The sequence below is a fragment of the Puma concolor genome, chromosome D4, assembly GCF_028749965.1.
Source record: "Puma concolor isolate L17-30 chromosome D4, mPumCon1.1.hap2, whole genome shotgun sequence".
NCBI lineage: Eukaryota > Metazoa > Chordata > Mammalia > Carnivora > Felidae > Puma > Puma concolor.
The window spans coordinates 28,124,600-28,150,723 of NC_141679.1; the positions used below are offsets into that span (position 1 = coordinate 28,124,600).

The window sequence follows — 26,124 nt, forward strand, 5'->3', positions numbered from 1 at the left end:
CCATAAACCTTTTGCTCCATCACGTAGGTTTGGAATCCAAGTAAAAATGAAAAGGAAAGCCATCCCACAGATTCTTTTCAGTCACTTTATTGGCCCCAACAGTTAGCCAGGAACGCAGGCCAGGTGGACACTCCCCTCATGGGAATTCAGCTATCACTCCATGTGGCTTTCAGAACTGGCTGCAGCCCAGTCATGAGGGCTCAGCTTACAAGCATTAGAATTCACACCTGTTATTCGAATGATCACAAAGCAGATCTCACTCTCACCCACAAAGAGGATGGGGGGATGGGGAAACTGGGTGAAAGGGAATGGGGCATATGGGCTTCCAGTTAGGAAGGGAATAAGTCAGGGGGGCACCTACCTGGCTCAGTCAGTACAGCATGTGACTCTCGATCTTGGGGTTGTGAGTTTGATCCCCACACTGGGTGTAGAGAATGCTTAAAAATAAAATCTTTACCAAAATTAAAATAAAATAAAATAAGTCAGGGGAATAAGAGGCACAACATTAGAAATACAGCCAATGATATTATAATAGTATTGTATGGTGGCAGATGGTAGCTACCCTTGTGATGAGCATAGCATCACATATAGAGAAGGTGAATCACTATGTCCTGTTGTATACCTGAAACTAATGTAACATGGTGTCAACTCTATGCAAATAAAAATTAAGACCTAAAGTGACTGATGGATTAAAAAAACAAGACTCATCTATGTGACTACAAGAGACTCACTTCAGACCTAAAGACACAGATCAAGAGTGAAGGAATTAAAAAATATTTCATGCAAATAGAAGCAAAGAAGAAGAAGAAGAAGAAGAAGAAGAAGAAGAAGAAGAAGCAGCAGCTAGGTAAGCAATACTTCTATCAGACAAAGTAGACTTTAAAACAAAGACTGTAGCAAGAGATAAAGAAGATCCCTGCAGAATGCTGGAGGGATCAGCTCAAGAAGGGAGTAGAATAATCGTAAAGCAAACAAAATATAAAGCAAGCAAACAAACAAAAATCAGACTCTTAAATACAGGGAACAAACTGGTGGCTACTAGAAGGGATGTGGGTGTTGGGTGGGCAAAACAGGTGAAGCGAATTACGAGATGCAAACATCTAGCTATAAAAGAAAGAAGTCATGGAGATTAAAAAAAAAAAAGTACAGCATAAGAAAGACAGCCAACAATATTGTAATAATGCTGGAGGATGACAGATGACAACTTACCATGGTGGGCATCAGATAATGTTTAGAATTATTGAATCACTACATTTCACATCTGAAATGGAAACAAAATATGACATGGCATGGCAATTCTACTTCAATGACACATTTTTTAAAAAGAAAAAAAATAATTGTATAGCTCATTAGTGGCCAAATATCAGCTTGAGGACAGAGAGTGTTCTTTGGCAAAGTTCACCCCAACCTGCCTTCAAATAAGGGAAGGTAGAAAAATATCAAGTACTGCATAGAGCTAAATTTAAGGTTATTCAAAGGATGTTAAAATACACATAACTGTCCATTCGTCTATGAGAAGTAATGACATCAAATAGTGGTTATGGCTTCTTAAGTCTTTACTTTCTAAAACAAAAAATTGGCAATCCTATGTTATATTCTTACACACCCACACCCACACCCACACACCCACACGCAAACACACACACTGACACATACATGCACACACTTCTATAAAAAAAAAAAAACTTGCTGGTCCTTCAAATTCAGAAATGTGGAATATCTGGAGGAAAAAAAAATTGTATGGTGTCCATGTTGTAAACCAGCTGTGGCATCTCAAGCAAACCACTGAGATTCTTTGGTCCTTATTTTCTTCATCCAGAAATTGGGGGTGAATGGGACCAGTGTATCCACCAAAGGTGAACGTGCTCCTGGCTTGGTAACATGCGCAAAGTCAAGCCTTGGAATCTCCTGTGGGTCACACACATAGTAAGTAGTAATTTTTTAGACTTTTTGCTGATGAAAATTAATTAGGTAAAATTTCGATATCCATAGCATTGAGTAAGAATTTTTCACAAGATACAAATGTTGAGGGTTTTCTTTTCTTTTTTCTCATACTGCCTGTGACAAACCCCCACCCCGACCTCACTTTGCTATCGCTAGTCTTCTTTTGTTTCTTATGCCAAAAGTGCAGACATTGGCACCAAAGTTTGTGTGCGGAGGCGCAGCCCTGTCTGCAACCTTTCTGGCTGTCCTGTTCTCTGCCCGAATTTTACTTGGGAGCTGGTGATTAATCGGCCCCCGCAGCAGTGCTTGTAGCGCTGGCCAGTTCTCCCCTACTGCAATCAAGAGCTCATAAATCTAACGAGGTAAAGGACAGAGGGCAGCCAACAAACCCCTTTTGGAAAGAGCTGGGAGTGTTGAGGCAAGATCTCTGGGAATATTATGGATGCAATCCTGGCTTCAGCTTTTTGTTGCAATCAACTAGCTAAAGATTCATAATCCAAAATTGGCATCTAAACATGTGCTCAGCACATACCTCAGACTTTCAGCTCTTCAGATCCCAGAGCAGGAGTTCCCTGTGAAGCTTAATATCCTTTGAATCTCCAAGGCCTCAGAATCTTGAGACAGAGCCCAGGAAACAAGATGCGCTGGGTTCAAATCCACTTACCACTGGGTTCTGTTGCTTACCAGCCATGTGACCCTCGGCAGTTTACTTAATTCGATTCAGGGCCAGTTTTCTTATCATGCAAGTGGGATACAACAATGGTGTGTCTTCAATGAGATGAGGTGAGATCATCGTTCAATGAGATGATGCCAAGAAAGCTCTTAGCACAGTATCGGGCATATGGAATGTATTCAAAACATGTGTTGTTATTGTTACCTCAAGATTTGTCTATTACAAAAGTTCTCAAATTTTTGGTCTCAGTATCCCTTTATGCTTTAAAAATTATGAAGGACCCCAAAGAACTTTTGCTTATAAAGCTTATATCTATAGATATTTACCATATTTCATCTTAAAACTAAAAAAAGAAAAAAAAGTCTAAAACGCAAAAATTCAGAGCCCACATCCCATTAGCCACAGGGAAATGACATCATCGTGTGTCATCTAGCTTCTGGAAGACTCCACTGTGCGCTCTAAGACAGTGGCAATGGAAAAAGCAAAAAAACAGCTTGAGATGATAGCTTTGACCTTCACAGACCTCACATCACACATTGAAAACCATGGGTGTATTATATTCTTGTCTTTTCAGGCAATAATATACTTTAAAATTCCCCACACCGTGGGCTGTCCTGCTTGTTTAAATGTCATCAGGTGAAGAAGCCAAGTCTTCTTTTAATAAGCTATTCACAATTGGTACAAAGAGTTCTCCTTTATATTGCAATCTGCCTAATTAGGACTATCATTTGTCTCATTTCGTATAATTCTCTTCTGAGTAGAAGTGGGCAACATCCAATAATAGTAATTACTACTACTGTATATGGGGCACTGTACCAGGAGCATAAAAACCAAGTTACCTGATTTGATATTCACAGTCACTCTACAATGTACCCATTGTTATTCCAACTTTACAATTTTTTTCTAAGGAAACAGACAACTTAAGTAACTTACACAAAATCTTATTAGCAATTGGGGCACTCAGAAGGAACCCAGACCTCCCTGATTCTAAACATGCTCTATAATTTATGCTGCCTCCCTGGCTCACTACACAAACACTTCACAGTTGTTTTGTCTTCTTATTTTTAAGATAAATGTAATAGCAGTGGTTGAGTCATAATCTCTTCTTCTTTTTAAAACAAATGTAATTCACTATCAAGTTCTCGGCTGCCATTTTTGCAGAAATTGACAAGCTGATCTAAAACTCATATGGAAATGCAATGAATTCACAACAACCGAAGCTATCTTGAAAAAGAAGTTGGAGTCCTTCATACTTCCTAATTTCAAAACTTACTACAAAACTACAATAATCAAGACAGTGTGGTACTGGCCTAATGATAGACACAAAGGTCAGTGAAATAGAATTGAGAGTCTGAAAATAAATTTAGATTTTCAATGCAAATGCCAAGACAATTTAATAGGGAAAAAATAGTCTTTTCAACAAATGGAGCTGGAACAACTGAGTACGGACTACAAAAGACAGAAGGTGGATCCCTACTTCATACAGTATAAAAATATTAATTCAAAATGGACCAAAGACTCAAATGTAAGAGTTAAAACTATAAACCATTAGAAGAAAACATAGGAGTAAATACTCAGGAATTTGGATTGGGCAATGATTTTTTAGCTATGACACCAAAAACACAAAGGACAGGGCTGCCTGGGTGGCTCAGTCAGTAGAGCGTGCAACTTCCACTCAGGTCATGATCTCACAGTTTGTGAGTTCGAGCCCCACATCAGGCTCCCTGCTGTCAGCCTGTCAGCCTGATCCAGATCCTCTGTCCTCCTCTCTCTCTGCCCCTCTCCAGCTCACGCTCTTTCTTTCTCTTTCTCTCTCCCTCTCAAAACACACACATACACACACACACACAAATGACAAAAGAAAAAGTAGATAAATCTGGGTTCATCAAAGTAAACACTTTCACGTTTTAAAGGAAACCACTAAGAAAATGAAAAGACACCCCACAGGATGGGAGAAAATGTTTGCAAATCATATATAAGGGATAGTATCCAGAATATATAAAGAACTCTTGCAATTCAACAATAAAGAGACAAATGACCCAATTTAAAAATGTGTAAAAGATGTGAATAGACATTCCTCCAAAGAAGATATACAAAGGTAACCAGGGGAACGTGGGTGGCTCAGTTGGTTAAGCAGCTGACTCTTAATTTCAGCTCAAGTCATGGTCTCATGGTTCATGAGATCGAACCCCATGTTGGGCTCTGCACTGACTGTGTGGGGCCTGCTTGGGATTCCCTTTCTCCCACTCTTTCTGCCCCTCATCCACTCATGCACTCTTAAATAAAATTTAAAAATTTCAAACAAGAAGATATACAAACAGCCAACAACATATGAAAAGAAGCTCAACTCTGTTAGCCATCAGGGAAATACAAGTCAAAACCACCATGAAACACCAGTCCATACACACTAGAATGGCTAAAATAAAAAAGAAAGCTAATAACAAGTGTTGGCAAGGATGCAGAAAAATTAGAACTCTCATACGAACTCCTGGTAGGAATATAGAAGGATGCAGCTACTCTGGAAAACAACCAGACAGTTGCTCAAAGGCTAGAGCTATCTCATGACTCAACAATAGGTATATACCCAAGAGAACTGAACACATGTTCACACTAAACTTGCACGTGAATGTGTGTAGCAGTTATTCATAACCAAAATTGTCCACAAATATCCATCAACCGATAAATTACTGCATAACTTCATTTATAGACTATGTCCATATTAGGCAAATCCATAGGGACAAAAATAGATTAGTAGTTGACAGGGGCTAGGGGGAGAAGTGATTGGGGGGTGTCTGCTAATGTGTACCAGATTTCTTTTTGGGGTGCTGAAATGGGGTGATGAAAATGTTCTGAAATTAAATAGTCGTGATGGTTGCAGAACTTTGTAAATATACTAAAAATTACTGAATCATACACTGTTAAAAATTTTATGGTATGTGAAATATATCTCACTAAAGCTGTTATTTAAAAGATATTAAATGCTATCCTTGAATTGGCTTTTATATAATTGCATTCCTTCTGTTTTTCTTGACCTTCTAGTCCACCTCAGGCAGTGAATCTGGAAACAAGTTATTAATTTTATTTAGTTGAAGTAATCTGTATTGCTAAAGGCTGAAGAAATATAGTTTAAACCCAAGAAAACCATATCATAAATTAAAGCTAGAAAGTACATGTAAATAAAACCAGTAATGATTCAAGATTTCAGCTTGTGAGTGTAGGCGTTATCCAGAGGAAATGTGTTCCATGGGTGGAGAAAAGATGGGCCTGCTTTTCACGGGCAGGGTTGAACCATTTTAAGCAAAGCATAAATAAATACCAAGTCCCCATTTTTTTTTTCCTTCTTGTTGTTTTACACAGATTCCAGTTTCCCCCTGAATTCGCCCATATTCTATAAGCTCCCAGAGACGTTGTTGAAGGCAGCTGATGCCCAAGAGCCAGTGCCAGGGTCCTGCCTTCTGTTAGCAGCCTGGGACCCACTGAGGAGCCATGGACCCGCCAGTCTCTCGGATACCAGCTGTCCCCCAGGACTTCCTGCTGAGGCCAGTTCTCCAAGCCAGCAGTCTGGGAGCCAAACGCTTCCTGACACTGGTCAAAATCGCAAAATCTGGAAAAGTTGAGCAAGTTCATTTGGGAAGGTAGAATAACAGGAGAATGAGATAAAATGAGACATTTGGAAAAATGAAGGAGGAAAAGTCCAATTGCCCAACAGACTCAAAGCTGATGGGTCGTAAATACTCTTGGTATGCTTTAGCCCGTAAAAAATACTACAGATTCTTTAAACTTGTAACTTTGAAGCTAATCTTTTTCAAAGCAATGGCAAGATGGAGTTTAGTGTTTGTGCAGGGGGGAGGAGGGGAGAGGTAATAAGGATGGGAGGGTGGCTAGTGGTGATGTTCTTGTGTCTTACCATTATTTCTAGTACCAAAGCACCCATATTCGCTCTAAGAACTACCAACAAAAAGACGAGTCAAGAAATCAGAGAAGTTGTAAAAGGTTTCCAAGCCCCACCTCTGGCTTCTAAACAGCCCCAGCATTCCTTATGGGAAATGCATCGTGTCCCGCTTTGGGAATGTTGATGTTCTGACAAAATCTGAGCCTCTCAAAGTGCAAATATTTTATTGTCCATGAAAGGGACATTCATTAAATGAAAGCCAAAGAAAGGAAATGGGGAAAAAATTCATGAAGTGCAATGAGAATTAAAGAGATGGGAAAAAAATAAATAACTCTGACCAAACACCATTTTGCTGACTTAACATACAAATAATCAGAAACATGCTGCACAGATTAAATCTCCCTTTGATTTTGAATAGACGAAGTGTTCAGCAAAACTAAACCCCAAACAGCAAACATGTATGGGATTTTGCCAGCCCTCAAAATAGCTTAAAAATTTTAAAAAGCTTAAGATTTTGTTTCTCCCAAAATATCTAGATGCCTTCAGGATAACAATTTCCCCTGCCAACGGTGACTAACATAAGCGAAACTGGGAAGCCAAACCTCTCTCCCTATCCAAATCTGGATCCATTTACTGTGAAAGTTTTCACTAACCTTATTTAAACTATTTTAACCCATTTGTTTATAAATGTAATGCTTTTTTAAAAAGAGAGGAGCTTCTTTTATGAACTAATACTATATGTAAGCCAATACAAAAAAAAAAAAAGGTGATATAAGTTTCCTTCTAGAGAAGAGAAGAGAAAATTTGTGAAAAAAGTTGACTACAGACCATATGAGGCCCTTTGGTCAAGATTCCACTTGCCCGTGCTCCTTGAAAATTCCCTTGATCTCAATCACGATGGTTCATGCCTGAGCATACACGATCCGGTTCGTTCTGCCATAATGCATATTTCTGCAACATATGCTATTTCGTATCTGATTAACAAATAATGGAATAATGTATGCGGGAGTTTCATGGGTTCATATGTGATTTGCCCCAGCGTGTTAAAGTCAAACCCAACGGAACACCAAGTACAATAACAGCGCTGAATGCTGCAGACCACAAAGGAATACAAGATGTGCAAGATGTCCACTCACCCCACATTCTTCCTCTTTGCTCAGTTTGACCGTATGCTCCTTATAACAAAGGCATACTGCTCTGTTCTCCCCAAGCTTTGTGCATGATGCCCCTGTCTTCACAACTCAGCAGGCTTTCCTTGCCTTATATCTCTTTCAATCAAGCCACCTTCATCTTTTTTTGCGAGGTAAAATACCATATCTTAGTAGTATTTCTATTTTTTAAAAAACAGTGTCTTTAAAATGTTAGTATTCTTATGACGATTATTTGTGTTGTCTAGTTACAAAGGTGCAAAGGTAAAAACAAGCCCTGTTCTTTGAAGTGCTCAATTCTGCAGAACTCAACCTTCTTTGGAATGACATGACATGTCATGACTCCCATGACAGCAAAAACCTCTGTGCCGGTGAAATAGAAAGATCATTTGCCTATTTATCTAGGATGACATCTAATCTTGTTCTAGGGAATCCATGACATTTGTTGGGTTGTTTAACTTGGCACTTTGAGTTTCTATGTTAACTAAAGAAATCAGATTAGTGCCTTTCCCAAATTCATTTTATAGCACACATTTGGTCAGGTGAAAGAAGGCAAAATAGACGAAATGTTCTCTCTCCCCCTTTCCTGCCAAGAGAATTGGGAAAGTGCTGGGGAAGAATGGGCAGATAAGGAGCAATCCAACAATGTGTGTTGCAAATTATCCTGGTGAATTTGGAATATTCCTAAGTGCAATGTCTGGAACATTGATAGTTTTGCATACAAACCTCTAAACTGACTCAGCTATTAAAAGGCACTGGCAAGTTTTTTCCATGAGACCTAGTTTAGTCTAGTTCAGCTAATAATTTGGAATTCTGTCTAGTTAGGGGGTAAATATTGCCTCCCACTCTTTCATTGACATCAGTCTGGAGTGGATTGGGAGTTTGCCAACAACAGTGGATCTGAGCTGAAAGGGCATCACCAAACACCCCTTGATATCCCAGCTTGACTCCTGACCCCACAACGCCCTTTTGTTTCAAGGCATCACAGCTAACAAGCTGTGGAAGGCAAAGAAGGCAAAGCTACGTTCATATCTAAGGAAGGCAGTGAAGTAGCCAGTGGCACAACTTTCTTCGAAACACCAGTCATTCTGCAGGAGCAGAAGAGTGGGTCTGTTCCCCTATAAATGCAAATCATGTGCCTTACCCCTCCCCCCTGGAGGAAGATGAAGCAGACACAGCTCTGACCAGCAAGAAGCTTGCGATCTCCTGTCTGGGCAGTGACAGATATTGACACATATGTGTCCACCTGTCACGAGCCTGAGCACCTCCTTACATCGTACCCTCCAGGGGCTTTGCTTGCCTCCCCTGCAGAGTGGATACACACTCCACACACACACACACACACACACACACACACACACACACAACCCCAGCATGATATGTACTACATAACTTGCCCAGGTTTCTCTTTTTCTCCAGCCAAAATTGGTCCCAGTCATTGTTCTTCATCTCAAAAATGAGGAAACAACATCTCAAAGGCACCAGGACAGAAACTAGGGTCTAACTCCAAAGCCTGTGCTTTTCTGCAGCATAGGGTAACTTTTTGTTAACTAATGGCCCAATACATGCATATGTATATAATAGATGTACATAAGATTCTATGCCTATTACACTAGATATGTAAGATATTATGCTTATTATAATACATATAAGATACTATGCCTATTACACATAGGCCTAATATATTAGTGTATTATATTATATATTGACTATTTTATATATTATATCACATATTGGCTATATTGATATGTATAAATAATTGGTATTATGTTATAAAATATATAATATAAAATATATAAAATATATATATAATATATATTAATTATATTATATATAATATATATAATATATATATTATATATTAAATATATATATAATATATATAGAATTTATATAAAATATAAAATATATAAAATATATAATATAAAATATAAAATAAAATATTATATTATATATTAATATAGTTATTTATTATATTATATATTAGTTTATATAAATAATGGTCTAATATATGTGTACATAATATATGTATATGTATACATATACAGCCTATGTATGTATAATATATGTATATGTATATAACATATGTATGTAATGGGTGTATATATATAATATATGTATGTAATGTGTGTGTATATACGTATATGCATGTACACGTGTGTGTGTGTGTGTGTGTGTGTGTGTGTGTGTGTGTATCAGGGCCATTCTTAGGGTAGCTGTCCTCCATGTGATGACTCAGTGTCACTTCTCAGGACTGGTAGATGTTTCCACACTTGTTGAAGCAGGGAAAGAGATTGAAGAGGTGACAACCACCAATGAAAGGTCTTCTCTGGGAAGAGACATGTGTCACTCCCACTCACGTTTCACTGGTCAAGGCAAATCACATGGCATGTCTGACTTCAAGCAGGCAGAAATGTACGGTCATCCTAGATGCCCAGAAGCAGAGGGAAATCAGACACTGATGAAGAGTAGGAACATGAGCCATACCACTCACCAGAGTGAGAAGTTGATGGACAGTGCAGTGACTCAGAAAGGGAGGTGGTAACTGGCCATCCTTATTCCTTCTCCCTTGTGCTAATAAAAGAAAGCTTCCCACCCACCCCCCACCAAAAAAAAATATTACAACTGGTCTCTAGGCTTAATCCACCATTTATTCAAGCAATAATGACAAGACATATACTGACAACCACAATAAAAACCACAACTAATATTTACAGAGTGTCTTACAATTTACCTAACATTTTTATACATATTAGCTCTATCAGGCAGCATGAGAAGTCTCTCAAAAAACTTTGAAATGTTCCTTTCCTTCAGATTCTCACAATTTGCTATGAAATAAACACCAAGGGCTAGTCTGAGTACTAAATCTAAGTACAAAGGGATTTGAGGTGAAAGTGGTCGGTGTGAGCCCAACAGCACACAGAGCTTCACAAGAGGACAACTCGAGACCACACTATGGGCTGAGCCCCTGGTCTCCTTCATTCTGAAGTTTGCCAATGGTATCGTATAAACCAGAGTTGAAAAGTGATGGCCTCTGAGGTGAATCTGGCCTCAGGATATATTTAGTTTGTCCCACAATTTTAATAAATGAATTGCCATCGAATTTTCTTTTAGAATTATTGTGCTTTATTTCTTGAAATGTATTTCCATTTTAAAGAGAACTTGAAAGACACTCACCACTCTTACCAATTTTCCCACCTCCTTCCATACCTCTCAATCTTTACAAAAAAAAATTGCGTGAAAAAATACTATACTTTCATTGCAAGCATAGTGCAACTATTTTTTAAGTTATATACTTGTATAATTTTTTAAAGTAAATAATTAAATAAAGATTCTTTATGGTTCCAGTGAGGAAATAAGCAGAGCTCACTGGTAGAAGAAAGCCTAAAATTCTTCTAAGGATCAAGGAAAGAAATTGTGACCTAAGACCAACTATACAATCAAGTCCTGATTGCATTAAGTAAACATCAGGCATTCTTAATTATTCCGACTTTCAGGAAACTTCACATGCATGAGACAGGCATAAATAAGTAAGTAAATAAATAAGTAAACAACTAAAGTAAAACTATTTGAACATAAACTTGGGTCAATTGAGTCAATCGAGTCAATAAACTTGATTGACTGAGTCAGTCAAAAGATGAATATAAAAAAAGAAAGGCAAGGATTACGTTTAGAGTACAGAATGTGAGTGTTACAAGATTTGACAGCAAGTGACATTTTAAAATTGGAAAATTTCACATAAGAATTCAGGCTATCCAGCTTCTCTCCTCGACAGCACTGGCCACCCAGCCCCATTGGTGTACATCCTGCAGAGCATGGGCCGCTAGAGTGCACAGATTGTTCTGGTGGGTGAGACCCTCTTGGCCAGGACATGGCTTCAGGCCGCCTTCCCCAGGTCAACCTCACTGGCGTGAATGGCTTCTGTAAGATTTTTGCTCACAACCCCTCCAGCAGGCCAGCAGTGGAACTGTGTTGAGAAACAAATTCACTGTTTCGTTTCCATTAACAATTTACCCAAGTGTCCACCTCAGCCCCTGTACAATCGTAGTCACCCTAAACCACTCTTCCACCAGATGCCTGCAGGCTGCCCGACCATACCTCCTGCAACTCTGCCCAAATATCTCCATTGGATGGGCCTACCACCAAACCCCATGACCCCTGGTTCCTGCGTTCTCCACAGCGGTCGTCGTCCAACTTCCCAATCGCTCCCTAAGTTCTTTATTGTCACAATTATTGCTTATTCTCTGCTCCCTGCAGCTGCCACTGATATGCAATAAAAGTTGCACAAAACCAGAGATCTTTATCTACTTTATTTAACCAGTGAATCTCAAGTGCTTGGGAGAGTCCTGGTACACAGTACGTGCTCAGTCAATATCTGTAGAACGAATGAATGCCCCTAATTTACTTCACATAAGATCTCTATTGTTGTTAACATTTTATTCTGTTATGTTACTTTAATGTACATTCTGCTATGGAGACAGATGTTGCCATTATTACAATAAAAAGTCTTAATACATTTACTATCACTTAAAAAAGGGATATTTCATACATTGATTATTAAGCATTTTTGCATATATCATCCTCCCTGAGTGCCAAAACTCATCCCTGAGGCTGACTAGAGTGGTAGGCTGAAGAGTAGCCCTCAAAGACATCAGGTCTCAATTTCTGGAACCTACTAATGTTCCCTTAGACAGCAAAAACTTGCAGATGTAAGTTAAAGGTCTTGAAGAAAGAGAGTACCATGGGTTATGAGGTGGGCCCTGAATGTAATCACCAGGGTCCTTATTAGAGGGAGGAGGCAGAGGGAACTTGACACACACGGAAGAGTAGAAGGCAGTGTGACCACAGAGGCAGAAACCAGAGTGAATGTCAACTGCCTCTGCAACTACTGTACATGACAGCAGAACTTCTTGCAGGAGACCATGGGAAGCAGTCTGCCATGATTTACAACAGGAAAAACACACCAAAATCCTTGCAAGTCATGGGTAAAAGCAGGGTGGTGGGGTGGGAATGACTTGAGGGAGAAAGTTCTAGAAGAAACATGCCAGGCTGCTTCTTGTCACCCACAGAGTGCTCTTGGGGAGACCCTTCAAATCCCTGGGCCTCAGTTTCCACACAAATCACAGGAAGAAGTTGGACCACATCCCTGGTTCTCAAAGACTCCCAATTTGGGGGTTTTGTGAGGGCTGAGGGAACCCCCCGCCCCCCCCCCCCCCCCCCCCCCGCCCAGGAGGTGTCAGCCCTGGTGCCCTTCAGTCTGAAATGACTCTTCCTCAGCTTTCTATACTGCACTTCTGCACCACCTTTCTTTTCAACAGTTGTCTCCACAGCTAAAGTTGAGTTTGAAAACCACTGCAGCCACCATCGCTAAGGCCGCAACTTCCAGTCTCAAATCTCTATGGTTCTAGAAATCCACATGGAACGGCAGCAACCAGTCCACTGTTGCTGTTTGTCCAGAGATGGGGTCCCAGCTAGCAAGACAGAGAGGATCCTCCCAGGAGTCAGAAAGCACTTAAGGGGCGTTAACTGCCAAGTCATTCCACTTTTGTGGTCTGTGTCCATGGCACATGGAAGAACTCTGTTCACAGGCCCTGGGTCATAGCTCTTTTATCATAAAAGTGACCTGAGCCAGCCCTCATCAGTGGCCACTTAACGATGCGAGGCACTGCTCTGGGGTTGCACAGGACCGTCAGAGTCCTCCTTAACGCTCGGGCAGGGGCTGGGGCTCCTCAGCTCACACAGGGACATGACCACTCTAGCGAACACACACCAAATCCAGACGGCAAGTGGCCCTGGCCAGGACAGCACACCTCCTTTTCTCGTGACCAGGCCTCTGACGTCAAAGAGAATCTGTTGGTTTCCCTTTAAGTGACGGACCCTGACACTTCCATGGCCATTCTCCCCAGTCCATTCAGACACTGGGGAGAAAGCATATGATTAAAGGCAATCAATGCATTATGAAAATGAATTGAGCAAGCCATAATTTTATTGGTTGTGAGGCCAAGCAATAAAGAGGTAAATGTGAACAGGTGTGCTGGTTAATGTCCCTGGATAATTGAGTAAGTATGGTAACCCCCGAGAATCTGCCTCTGTTCGACTCGTACAATTTAAACTGCAGAAAGTAGGAAGTGCAAAATATGCACACTTTTTAAAGCTCTTAAAAAAAAAAAAAAGCTTATTATATGGTCCCCACCTGGGCCATGATTAAGCACTCATTATTGCAGTAACAATGGCCCTATTGTTTCCTTTTTTATCCTAATAACCATATTTAAATTACAGAAATTTTTGAGAGCTATAGCCATAATGAAACTGGGCCCCAAAAAGGTTGATTGGTTTTCCCAAGGTCACAGAGGGGCAGAGCCAGAGCAGCCTAACACACAGCTCCAAAGTCTCAAACCAGTAATTGCTCTAATACACAAAACAAGGGGTCATTCACTACTGTCCTAACCCTTGAGCTTATGCAATTCAGTGGCACAAAGAATATACGCAGCAAACCTTATTATCTGTAATAGTCTGGGTTCTCCAGAGAAATAGAACCAACAGGCTTATAAACACACACACACACACACACACACACACACACACACACACACGTGTGCATACAGAGTCAGAAAGAGAAAGAGAGATTAAGAGATTTTAAGGAACTGGTTCATACAATTGTAGAGGCTTGGCAAGTCCAAAATCTGCTGGGGTAGGCCACCAGGCTGGAGACTAGAGGAAGAGTCATATAGCTACAGTCCAAAGACCATCAGCTGGCAGAATCCCTTCGTCCCCTCGGGAGGTCAGTCTTTGTTCTATTAAGGCCTTCAACTAATTAAATAAGGACCACCCACGTTATGGAGGATAATCTTCACCCAAGAGCACCAATTTCAATGTCAGTATCATCCAATAAATGCCAGCACAGAAACATCCAGAATAATGTTTGATCAAATATCTGGACACCATGGCCTAGTCAAGTTGACACATAAAACTAACCATCACACCATTTCACCAAATGCCTCCACTTGTTTGGACTTAAGAGTATCCCAAGGCATTATAGGAGGAGCAGGGGTGGGGGGGTTGTCCATATGTGGTAACCAAGAAGAATTCATGCAAACTTATGGCATCACTGATGCTAGGTGGCCTACAGCTGAGATGCTGGATACTGGTGAAGTAAATTTGCCACCAGGATTTATGGAGCTGGGATCAAGTATAGGGGGTGAGATCCTCGGCAGAGGAAGCTTCAGTTTCTCTGCAGCTCCTGGGCATGCAAACAGTGCAGTGTTTTGGTTACCAATTACTGCAAAACAAACTATTGAAATTTAGTGGCTGTCTCATACCAATAATCACTGTATTATTCCTCAGGATTCTCTGGTCAGGAATTCAGTCAGTGTACGGGGGATAGCTTGTCTTTGTCCTATATGATGTCTGCAGGGGCTTGTTCACTCATACTTCTACTGCCTCCATTAGAATGGCCCGAACACATGGAAGCTGGCTGAGCCACTGACAGGCATCATAGGTCCTATGACCACAATTCTCATTGTTGGGTTCCCAGGTTTCCTCCACGTAATTTCAGGGCTTCTTCCTCTCCACATACATGGCCCCTCCATGTGATCTGTGCAGTAGGATACCTACATTTATTATATGGTGGCTCATGACACCCAAGAATACAACATAGTAACTGCCAGCCCTTCTTAAAACTGAGGTCCATCGAGGACAGTGCAGCACCTCTGTATCATCCTATTGGTTAAAGCAACTCCCAGTCTGACCAGCTCAGATCCGATTCAAGAGGCAGAGACAACACAAGTGTGTGAATGCTTTGTGGCCTGGTTCATCGAGAGTCACAAAAGTGATAATAGACTCCATCATCCATGACAGTCTTTTGCTCAGTCCGTATACCCATCCAAGTCTTCCCAGCGTGAGGATCCTCATTCCTTGGGTAACATCTCTCAGCTTAGCCCCACTCTCCTGGATACCCCTCTGTAATTCCTCTTCTGCTCCCCCTTCCTCTGACCTCATTTTGCCTTAGAGATCGTGTCCCACTTCCAAAGGCATCTGCATCTCAAGCTCACGTTTCATCTAGTTCTTTCATACTCACTTGGATGGCCCATTAGACCTGAAACCTCCCTCAAAGCAAAATTTGTTTCCTTCTCCTCGAGAGTCTACAAGATGTACCATCCAAATTTTGCAGAGGGGTTGGGGCAGGAAAGATAGTGCTTTCCATTTTTCTGATGCAAAGCAACCGGGAAAAAACCACAACAAATGAGTCACCTTTCCACTTTCAGAGACAGGCAAGTAGGGTGGCTAAGACGGCTCACGTCAGGGCCAGATTGTCACAGATCAGCCAGCTCCGTGTCCTCACCGGTAAGTGGGAATTGTCCATCCCAGGGGGCCGCAGGGAGGATTACACGAGTGAAAGAAGGAAACGTGCTTAGAACAAAGCACAATTAAGTGTTTGCTGTGCTCACATCAACAGTTGTGCCCCATCACACACATCAAGCGTTTTCCTCCAATTTCCCGGTGTGATGATTAGGTAACTCAAGGAGATAGAATTTCTAAGATATTCCTCTTAATCCTTTTTCTGGGAAAAGGAAGCTCCATCAAGATGCAAAAACTGCTTAGATCCTTCTTCTAGAGAAGGAATATGAGTCAGTATCAGGCTGTCCCAAAAATGTCTAGGTATCAGGTTCCAGAGAAAACATATTTTGGGGTATTTTCAACAACAATAAATGTATATAGAGATATATACATATAAAACATAAATGATAGATTTTCAGACTTGCCCCAGAAACATGTGGAAGGCCTCATGCACTCAGGGTGCAAGAGGATAAAAGAAGTGTAGTTCTGACCCCCACGTGGGGGTTCTCCCAGCCCCTCTTCCCAGCTACCTACCCAGTCATGGGCTTTGGGAGACCCTCGCTCTGAGTCACCACCAGCTACCATCCACGTGACGGGGGTGGGAGGGCAGCTAAAGAAGGTGAAGGGAGAAACTAAGGTCCATAAGAGGGACCCCCGGGGAGAAGGTAAACTTGAATGAGTCTCCACCACCCAAACCACTTCCCTGCCTGGCCCCATTCTCCTCATCCACAGACTGAAGGTTAAGCTGTTAAGACACTGTTTTAACTTTCTCTTAAAATGCCACTCACTAGACAGACTTTTTTTTTTTTAAGTTTATTTATTTATTTTGAGAGAGACAGAGACAGTGCGAGTGAGGGCGGGGCAGAGAGAGAGGAAGAGAGAGAGAATCCCAAGCAGGCTCCGCACTGTCAGCACAGAGCCCCACGCGGTGCTCAAACTCACAAACCATGAGATCATGACGTGAGCCGAACCAAGAGTCAGAAGCTTCACTGACTGAGCCACTCAGGAGCCCCATAGACAGACTTTAAAAAATAATAATAACAACATAGCCAGAGGCACCTGAATGGCTCAGTCAGTGAAGCGGCTGACTCTTGGTTTCGGCCCAGGTCATGATCTCATGGTTTGTGAGTTTGAGCACCGCGTGGGGCTCTGTGCTGACAGTGTGGAGCCTGCTTGGGATTCTCTCTCTCCCTCTCTCTGCCCCTCCCCCAGTTACAGTCTCTGTCTCTGTCTCTGTCTCTCTCTCTTTCGTTCTCTCGCTCTCTCTCAAAAACAAATAAATAAACTTAAAAAAAAAAAACAGACTCAGATGTGTCCTTTCATTTTTTTTCTTGCCTCCATGGTTTCAGGGCAACCATGTTCTTTAATGGGTCTGGCCTCACCATGGGACACATGTCTAGTAGACAAATCTACAAGCAGTGGCCCAGGGGCCCATCGGAGGCCACTTCATAGACACCCTTAGTTGCTGCTAATGCTTTCCAATCCTATTTTGTACTTGTGGCTGCACAGAGCCTGTTCTGGGGGGCTTCTCTCAGCCCCCCATTTCCTTTGGAACTTACTGATGGATGTGGGTTCTCTAGCTGTGATCCTCTGTCTCCTGTGACTGAACCTTCCCCTGACCAACTGGGATCTGTCCCCCACAGCTTCCTAGGCCCGCATTGGCTTGTAACCCCTCTCTGGCCACTGTGGCCCCTCATGAGGTAAAATCAAACTAGGATAAACAACAGGTCACTTTCTGGGCTCCAGCCAGCCAGATGGCCATGAAGTTGACAAAAGTTCCAACGCTCTTTCTTATTCTGAGCTGAAGTGAAGCCCGTGAGAAGATCCAAAAAAGCTTCCGCACAAGCAACTGATTCCTGAAACAGCATCTTCCATGGCGGATGTCATTTCTACAGTACCTCAAAGTTAAAATTACATTTAATTATGTGAGGCGACTAACTTCTGTTTTATAAATGAATCACAAACATTGGTTTTATTTCTGAGTAGTAGCTAATGAGTTTCATAGCAATCTTTTCACAGAACCAAGAAGCAGCGATGACTCACAAGGATAATAAAACAGGGTTCTTTCACTCGCCTTGGCAAAGCAGATAGTCTCCATAAGTCAATCTTTCTGAATTACCATGTGTTTTGCTTTGTTTAGCCAAGAAAATAATCTGAAAGTGAACACAGCTACAGGCCATGAGCTTCTCTAAGGCCCACAAGCAAATCTCTCAGTCTCCATATTGCATATTTTTCTCAGAAGAGATCTCTAAGAGACTTTTTCCCTCTCTCTGGGGTTATAAATGACTCATTTACTTTTTTCATCCTTGATATTTTGTGTGTTGAATATAGTTTGCCCAAAGTCATTTTAAGTCAGGGAAAACTGGCTTAGTTGTTTTTGTTTTTGTTTTTTTCCTTAGCTTTTTGGGTTTATCTGGAGACCTCTTTTATCAACAGGCAAAGTGGGGTTCACATATCATCAAAGCCAAGATAATACAGTAAAGCTAGGGTATTTGAAACAGCTGCAAAAGTGGCAATAAAAAAGGGGAGGAGAAACTTTTGAAGACAATCCAGGAAGATAGGGCATGTTCAGAGATGTTAGTAAAAATACGGAGAAAATGAAACCGGTAACAAAGTTCAATTTTGTACAACGCGGCATGTTTCTCACAGATACTATTTCCGATGTCCAGATTCACTTCATCAGGCTGAAACCGACATCACTATCTTGAGGGCTTTTGACAGAATTCCCCATGTGAAGGCATATTTAAAAGAAGTTCATTTTCATTTCTTTTCTTGTGTCTGTGCTGTAGTCATGCAACTCTTCAGAGGACTAACTTTGACTTTTCTCTCTGGGTCTAAAGTGAAAACACTTCTAATTCTGATCACTGGAACAACTGCCTGGCTATTTTATTTTATTTATTTATTTTTATTTATTTATTTTTGGGACAGAGAGAGACAGAGCATGAATGGGGGAGGGGCAGAGAGAGAGGGAGACACGGAATCGGAAACAGGCTCCAGGCTCCGAGCCATCAGCCCAGAGCCTGACGCGGGGCTCGAACTCACGGACCGCGAGATCGTGACCTGGCTGAAGTCGGACGCTTAACCGACTGCGCCACCCAGGCGCCCCCTGCCTGGCTATTTTATATCGCGATCTCACCTTGACAGGATCTTCCTGCTTTGTTCGCTCCTCATTCATCCAGCTAAGGCTAGAGGACTCTGCTATCCACAGGCAGCACATCAAGTCTGTGAGTGAGTCTGTGGCTTCTAGAGCTAGACTGCCTATTTCTCACCAGCTCTGTGACCTTGGGCGGTTCACTTGCCTCTCTGTGCCTCTATTTCCCAGCTACAAAATAGGGATGATGATGTTCCCAACGTTGGCTATTCCCAACACTACAGGATCAGGATGAGGTTAAATGAGTCAGTACTTACGATAGACTTTGTACTTTGCAAGCCCTCAATGAACATGAACTATTGCTGTCTGCAACTAACTTTCAGGTGGTTCTGGATAATGCTGAAGGGAGTGCAGAGAGAAGAAAAACAATGTTCTTTACCTTCCCTGGGGAGATGTGTCACCACCTACATTCAACAAGTTAGTGCTTTAAATCGGTGCAGCTAAATGTTTGTATTGCCTTTTTGAATGTAATTATATCTGACTATTATAAAATTATAGTGCATTTAGAAATCTGGAAACCCTGTGCATAAGTAATTTTATCTTTATACCTTATGTTGATGTTGGAGCCTGAACACAAGCTCCAGGGCTCATCTCTATCTTTATTAGGGAAATGGCTCCCCTTAGTGGAATTACTGAGTAATTACACATACTCCCCCTCAAGTTTAAGAGAAGTCCTGCTTGGCGCTGGTCATGGACATCAATAGCTACAGCCATTTAATAGCATTAAGTAAATTGTGTTTAAATTTATTTTCCCAAAGATTCATTTCACCCCCTCAAACCCATTACAATCTCATCCCATTGCGATGTTCTATCAGAAAAGAGAATCAGTGTTAAGCTGTACCAACAAAGGCAAAGATGGGTTTTCACTTAATTAAAATGACATCTATTCACCTAAAGGTGTTTGCAAGGCATCAAAGTGGCTTACACATTTAATTCTAAGTATGCTTACGTGTCAGTCTGGGCCCTTCAAGAAGCATCTGAGCTCTGGTCGAATGGGTCTACCGACTGCTAGAAAATCAGGGGCAGCAATGAAAGAATCAGCTATTATACTTTTCCAGATGCCGAAACAGATGTGGAGATTATTGTGACTTTCCGTATTTGAATTGGCATTTCAGAAAGTATTTGCAGGGTCTTCCAGTTGTTGGCTATGTGAGCTAGGAAATCAAGACATGCCCTCCAGATTTCCTCGCCTTCTTTTGTGGTATTTGGAGATGGGGCGAGATCCCTTTATACTTCTGGAAGGAACTAGAAATGGGTGAATTTTCTGCAGGTGTATTAGTTGATGTATACTTTCATGGAACTCAGTCATGGCACAGATGATGGTGGTGACAATGGTAGCTAACACTTAACACAGTACTTACTATGTGTCAATCATTGTGCTACGTATATCACATGGATCATATTACCCTCACCATAACTCCTTACAGTAAGTGCTCTGATATTCTTACTTTACAGATAAGAGACAGTCACAGAGTTTCATGACAATTTGCCAGAGGGCACAGGGTTAGCAAGCCACTGAGCTGCGGCTGGAACCCTGTCCCTGTCCCTAACTACCACACTACTCTGCATCCTCTCTAACAATTAGAAACAAAAATTTTGAGCTGTCTGTGAACATCCATTTGTAGAGTTGAAATTAATGACATTTATTAAGCATATGGTGGGACACCGAGGTGGTTCAGTCGGTCCGACTTCAGCTCAGGTCATGATCTCACGGTTCCTGGGTTTGAGCCCCGCATGGGGCTCTGTGCTGACAGCTCAGAGTCTGGAGCCTGCTTCCGATTCTGTGTCTCTCTCTCTGTCTCTCTGCCCCTTCCCCACTAGTGCTCGCTCTTGCTCTTTCTCTCTCTCTCTCTCTCTCAAAAGTAAATAAACACTAAAAAAAAAAAATAAGCATATGGGTAATGAAAATGAAATCTTATTTGTAAGAAAACATTCCAAAAAAGATAGATAGCAAGTAAGCCCATTAAACCATGTTCAACATCATTAATCATGAGGGAAATGCATAGTAAAATCGCAATGAAATACCACTATTTATCTATTAGACTAGCTAAAACTTTTCTTTAAATTTGACTATAACATGTGCTGCAAAAGAGTAGAGCAGCTGGTAAAATCACACATTGCTGGTGAAAATGCAAACTAGCACAGCCGTGGGGTTCCTCGCTGGCTGGCTCAGTCGATGAGGCATGAGACACTTCATCTCGGGGTTGTGAGTTCGAGCCCCATGTTGGGTATGGAAATTGCTTAGAAAAATAAATAAAATCTTTAAAAAAAAAAACTAACACAACCTTTTTGAAAAAGCAGTTTGACTCTTTCTTACAGAGTTAAATTTTCACCTACCATAAGACCCAGCAATCCCACCCCTGGGCATTTTACCTAAGAAAATGAAAATAAATGTCCATACAAATACCAGGAGGCAAAGACTTATAGCAGTTTTTTTCATAGTCATCAAAAAATTGTAAATATTACAAATATCCATCAACTGGCAAATGGATAGACAAACTGATACATATTCACACAATGGACTACTCCTCAGTCATAAACAGAAACAAGCCACCAGTACATGCAACAACCTGGGGAAATGTCATGTGAATCATTATGCTCAGTGAACGAAGACTGCTCAAAAGGCTACATATTCTTTGACTTCATTCATATGACATCCTCCACAAAGTAAAACCACAGGGAGGGAGAACAGATTGGTGGTCACCAGATGTTGGGGGTGGAAAAGACACAGTGAACTTCTTAGGGTGATGAAAATGTCTTTACCTTGATTATGGTATCATTAATCACATGTTAATTACAATGTAACATAATATATTACAACCATATGTTAATTATACCTCAACAAATCTGACATGAAAAGAAAAAGGAAGGAAGGAAGGGAGGGAAGAAGGAAGAAGCAGTAACAAGAGAATCAATGTGTGGGGCACCTGGATGGCTCAGTCAGTTGAGCATCTGACTCTTGATTTCAGCTCAGGTCATGATCCCAGGGTCATGGGATCAAGCCCTGCAACAACGTGGAGCCTGCTTAAGATTCCCTGTCTATTTGCAAATAACATATCAGATAAAGGGTTAGTATCCAAAAGCATGAAGAACTTATCAAACTCAACACCCGAAAAACAAATAACCCAGTGAAGAAATGGGCAAAAGACATGAATAGACACTTCTCAAAAGAAGACATCCAGATGGCAAACCGACACATGAAAAAATGCTCCACATCACTCATCATCAGGGAAATACAAATCGAAACCACGATGAGATACCACTTCACACCTGTCAGAATGGCTAACATTAACAACTCAGGCAAAACAGATGTTGGCGAGGATGCGGAGAGAGAGGATCTCTTTTGAACTGCTGGTGGAAATGCAAGCTGGTGCAGCCACTCTGGAAAACAGCATGGAGGTTCTTCAAAAATTAAAAATAGAACTACCCTACGACCCAGCAATTGCACTAATGGGTATTTATTCAAGGGATACAGGTATGCTCTTTCAAAGGGGCACTTGCACCCCAATGTTTATAGCCATGCTATCAACAATAGCTAAAGTATGGAAAGAGCCCAAAGTCCATCGACAGATGAATGGATAAAGAAGATGCGGCATGTATATATGTACAATGGAATATTACTCAGCAATCAAAAGGAATGAAATCTTGCCATTTGCAACATTGTAGATGCAACTAGAGGGTGTTATGATAGAGGGGGATGGGCTAAATGGGAAAGAGGCATTAAGGAAGACACTTGTTGGAATGAGCACTGGGTGTCAGACATAGGGGATGAATCACTGGATTCTACTCCTGAATCATTATTGCACTATATGCTAACTACCTTGGATGTAAATTAAAAAAGGAAGGAAGGAAGGAAGGAAGGAAGGAAGGAAGGAAGGAAGGAAGGGAAGATAGAAGGAAGAAAAGAAAGAAAGAAAGAAAGAAAGAAAGAAAGAAAGAAAGAAAGGAAGGAAGGAAGAAAAAGGAAGGAAGGAAGGAAGAAAAGAAAGCATTTATTATTGCTTTAAACAAATTAAGAAGAAGAAGATTCTCTCTCTCTCTCTCTCTCTCTCTCTCTCTCTCTCTCCTTCTCCCCACTCCCCCTGCCCTGCTCATGCAGGTGTGCTCTCTATTGTTCTCTTTCAAAAAAGAGAGAGAAAGAGAGAATCAGAAAATCAGTTAAAAGCATGGGCCCAAGTGTAGACTTCCTGAGTCCAAATAGGGCTCAACCTCTGTGGGACTTGAGCTACATTCCTGAACCTCTCTGTGTCTCAATTTCCTCATCTGTAAAATAGGTTAATAATGCATCTTACTTCACAGTGTTCTTACGAGGATTAATTTAGTTGATATTTTTAAAGCACTTAGAGTAGTACCAGGTATTCAGTAGGTTCTCAATAAATAGGTACCATGAACGATCGAATCATAGACTATAATACAACCCACTCACTGGGCCAGTTACTCCAACTGTCAAGTAGGCAGAATCAGGGCTTTTTAAGCCATCTGCCCTGACCCTGTCCGCTAACCTAAGCTGGTAATGGCCATCCAAGTCACATCATTTTCAGTCTCTTGAATCTACAGCTAAAATTCTAGCTGATCTTCACTGTAACAAACCAATCCCTAAACCAGGATCTCTGTGAGCACCAATTTTGTCTGCTGGAACCCCAGAGCTAAAGCCCAGGAAAGTAAATCTCTATGCTCCAATGTGCAGCATTTACAGTGTCACTTAAGCCCCCAGACCTCAATTGATTGTGAGTAGTCTCTCCACAAGCCATCCACACTCCTCCCACCCTCTTATAAGAATACTTCAGGGGCGCCTGGGTGGCGCAGTCGGTTAAGCGTCCGACTTCAGCCAGGTCACGATCTCGCGGTCCGTGAGTTCGAGCCCCGCGTCAGGCTCTGGGCTGATGGCTCGGAGCCTGGAGCCTGTTTCCAATTCTGTGTCTCCCTCTCTCTCTGCCCCTCCCCCGTTCATGCTCTGTCTCTCTCTGTCCCAAAAATAAAAAAAAAAAAAAAAAAAAAAAAAGTTGAAAAAAAAAAAGAATACTTCAAAGCAGCCCCATGAGGCAGATAGAGAGATCAGCCCATGCAAATGCTGCTTCATACACACATCTCTGCCCCCAGCGCCTCCCCCCACCTCCCATCTCCCCAGCCCCCTCCCCAGCTACCCCCCCCCCACCCCTACCAAGGACAAGCAGTCTCTTCAAAGTGATCAAAGTGAAGCAGGGAAGAAGGGCACCAGCAGGGGTTGCTACTGGCTGCTGGGTCTAATGAGATCACCCTTCTAGAGGCCAAACTGCAGGGCAGTTAGTCCTGAGGGAGAAAGGAGAAGGTTCTTCCACTGGCCCCTGTTCTCTATCACCAAAGGCTTGCTCTGTGGGCATCGACACACGTACATTGAGCAAGGGTCTGTTATGCCCACTTCCCAGTCCTGGGCTGCAGGCCAGAGGCAGGGAGCAGAGACAGGAAGGAAGCCTGTGCAAAGTCACCGGAGCTCTCGCAGAGCTGGTCACCATGGCAATCACCAGAAAAAACAGGTCAGGCCAACAGGCTCTAAACTGTGCATACATAAAAAGTATCTGAGTTTCCCCAACCCAGTACTTCTGCTCCCTGGTATATCTTGATACAGAGAAATCACACAGGGACACATAGGCTAAAATTTTATTGTTGCATTATTATGCAACACAAAGAAAAAGTTGAAGGAAAAACAGGAGGAGGTAGAGAAGACTATCCGAACTGCTTACCATCCATCAATATGAGAATGGCTTATCAGTGTGCGGTATAACCAGAAAATGAAACACACAAGAGTGAAAGTGAATGAATTAGTGCCTCAGGGACCAACATGTACAATCTTACAAGAATTAGAATCACTGAAGGATCACCAAGGTGACTGGATATAAGAACAAAATGTAAAAACGAACTGCATTTCTCTATAGCAGCACCATATGGTTAACAATGCAATTTTCCCAGGAGCCTGGGTGGCTCAGACAGTTGAGCGTCTGACTTCAGTTCAGGTCATGATCTCACAGTTTGTGGGTTCAAGCCCCACATTGGGCTCACTGCTGTCAGTGCAAAGCCCGCTTCGGATCCTCTGTCCTCCTCTCTCTCTGTCCCTTCCCCCACGCTCTCTCTTTCGCTATCTCAAAAATAATAAAACATTTTTTTAATGCAATTTTCCCAGAAGATGCACTTATAATGGTAACAAAATTATAAAACAGAAATAATTCCCATATTTGCTCACCTTCTTTAATTCTGACTGTCAAAGGATACTGTCTACAGATGACCAATCCAGAAATAAACACGTATATTTTTATTCCACATGAAGACAAACACTAGAATTAAAATATATATAATTAAGGAAAATAGTAGACACTGAGAGAGCAAAAGAGGATGTAGTGTACGTCAATAACAAAGAATGTCATTCTTCATGACAGAGGTCAGAATGCAGTCCCAGACAAAAGCATCAGCATCACCTAGGAACTTGCTAGAAATGCAAATTCCCAGGCCCCATCCCAGACCTGCTGAATCAGACACTCTGGGCTTGTTTAAAGAAACCCTCAAGAGGTTTCTAATACAGACAAAAATTTGGTAACAACTGCTTGCTAATAAGGGCACAATAAATACTGCTTAAATATACCAACCAAGAAAGAGGTATAAATATAGTCAATTTATTTCTGCTGGCAAACACCAGCAGATCTGACACCAGAAACTGTTGATTGTCTGTGGAGAGTGGTGTTGGGTTTTTGAAGGAGGCAGGGCTTAAGCAGAGAGATTTTTATTTTATTTTATTTTATTTTATTTTATTTTATTTTATTTTATTTTATTTTATTCTATTTTATTTTATTTTATTTTATATCATTCTGGACTGTTTTAATTTCTTTTAATTTTTTTTTTAATGTTTATTTATTTTTGAGAGAAAGAAACAGAGCTCTAGTGGGGAAGGGGCAGCCAAAGGGGGAGACACAGAACCCGAAGCAGGCTCCAGGCTCCGAGGTGTCAGCAC

General features: G+C 41.5%; 1 long non-coding RNA gene across 1 annotated transcript in view; it reads right to left on the reverse strand.

Annotated features, from left to right (window-relative positions):
- Positions 1-360: 360 nt before the first annotated feature.
- Positions 361-26,124, reverse strand: part of LOC147574784 (uncharacterized) — a 35,285-nt gene continuing 9,521 nt past the window's right edge. The window contains exons 2-3 of the long non-coding RNA XR_015243304.1: positions 1,210-1,261; positions 361-451 (exon numbers count right to left, since the gene is read on the reverse strand). This is a non-coding gene — a long non-coding RNA (uncharacterized LOC147574784). The remainder of the gene's footprint in view (positions 452-1,209; positions 1,262-26,124) is intronic.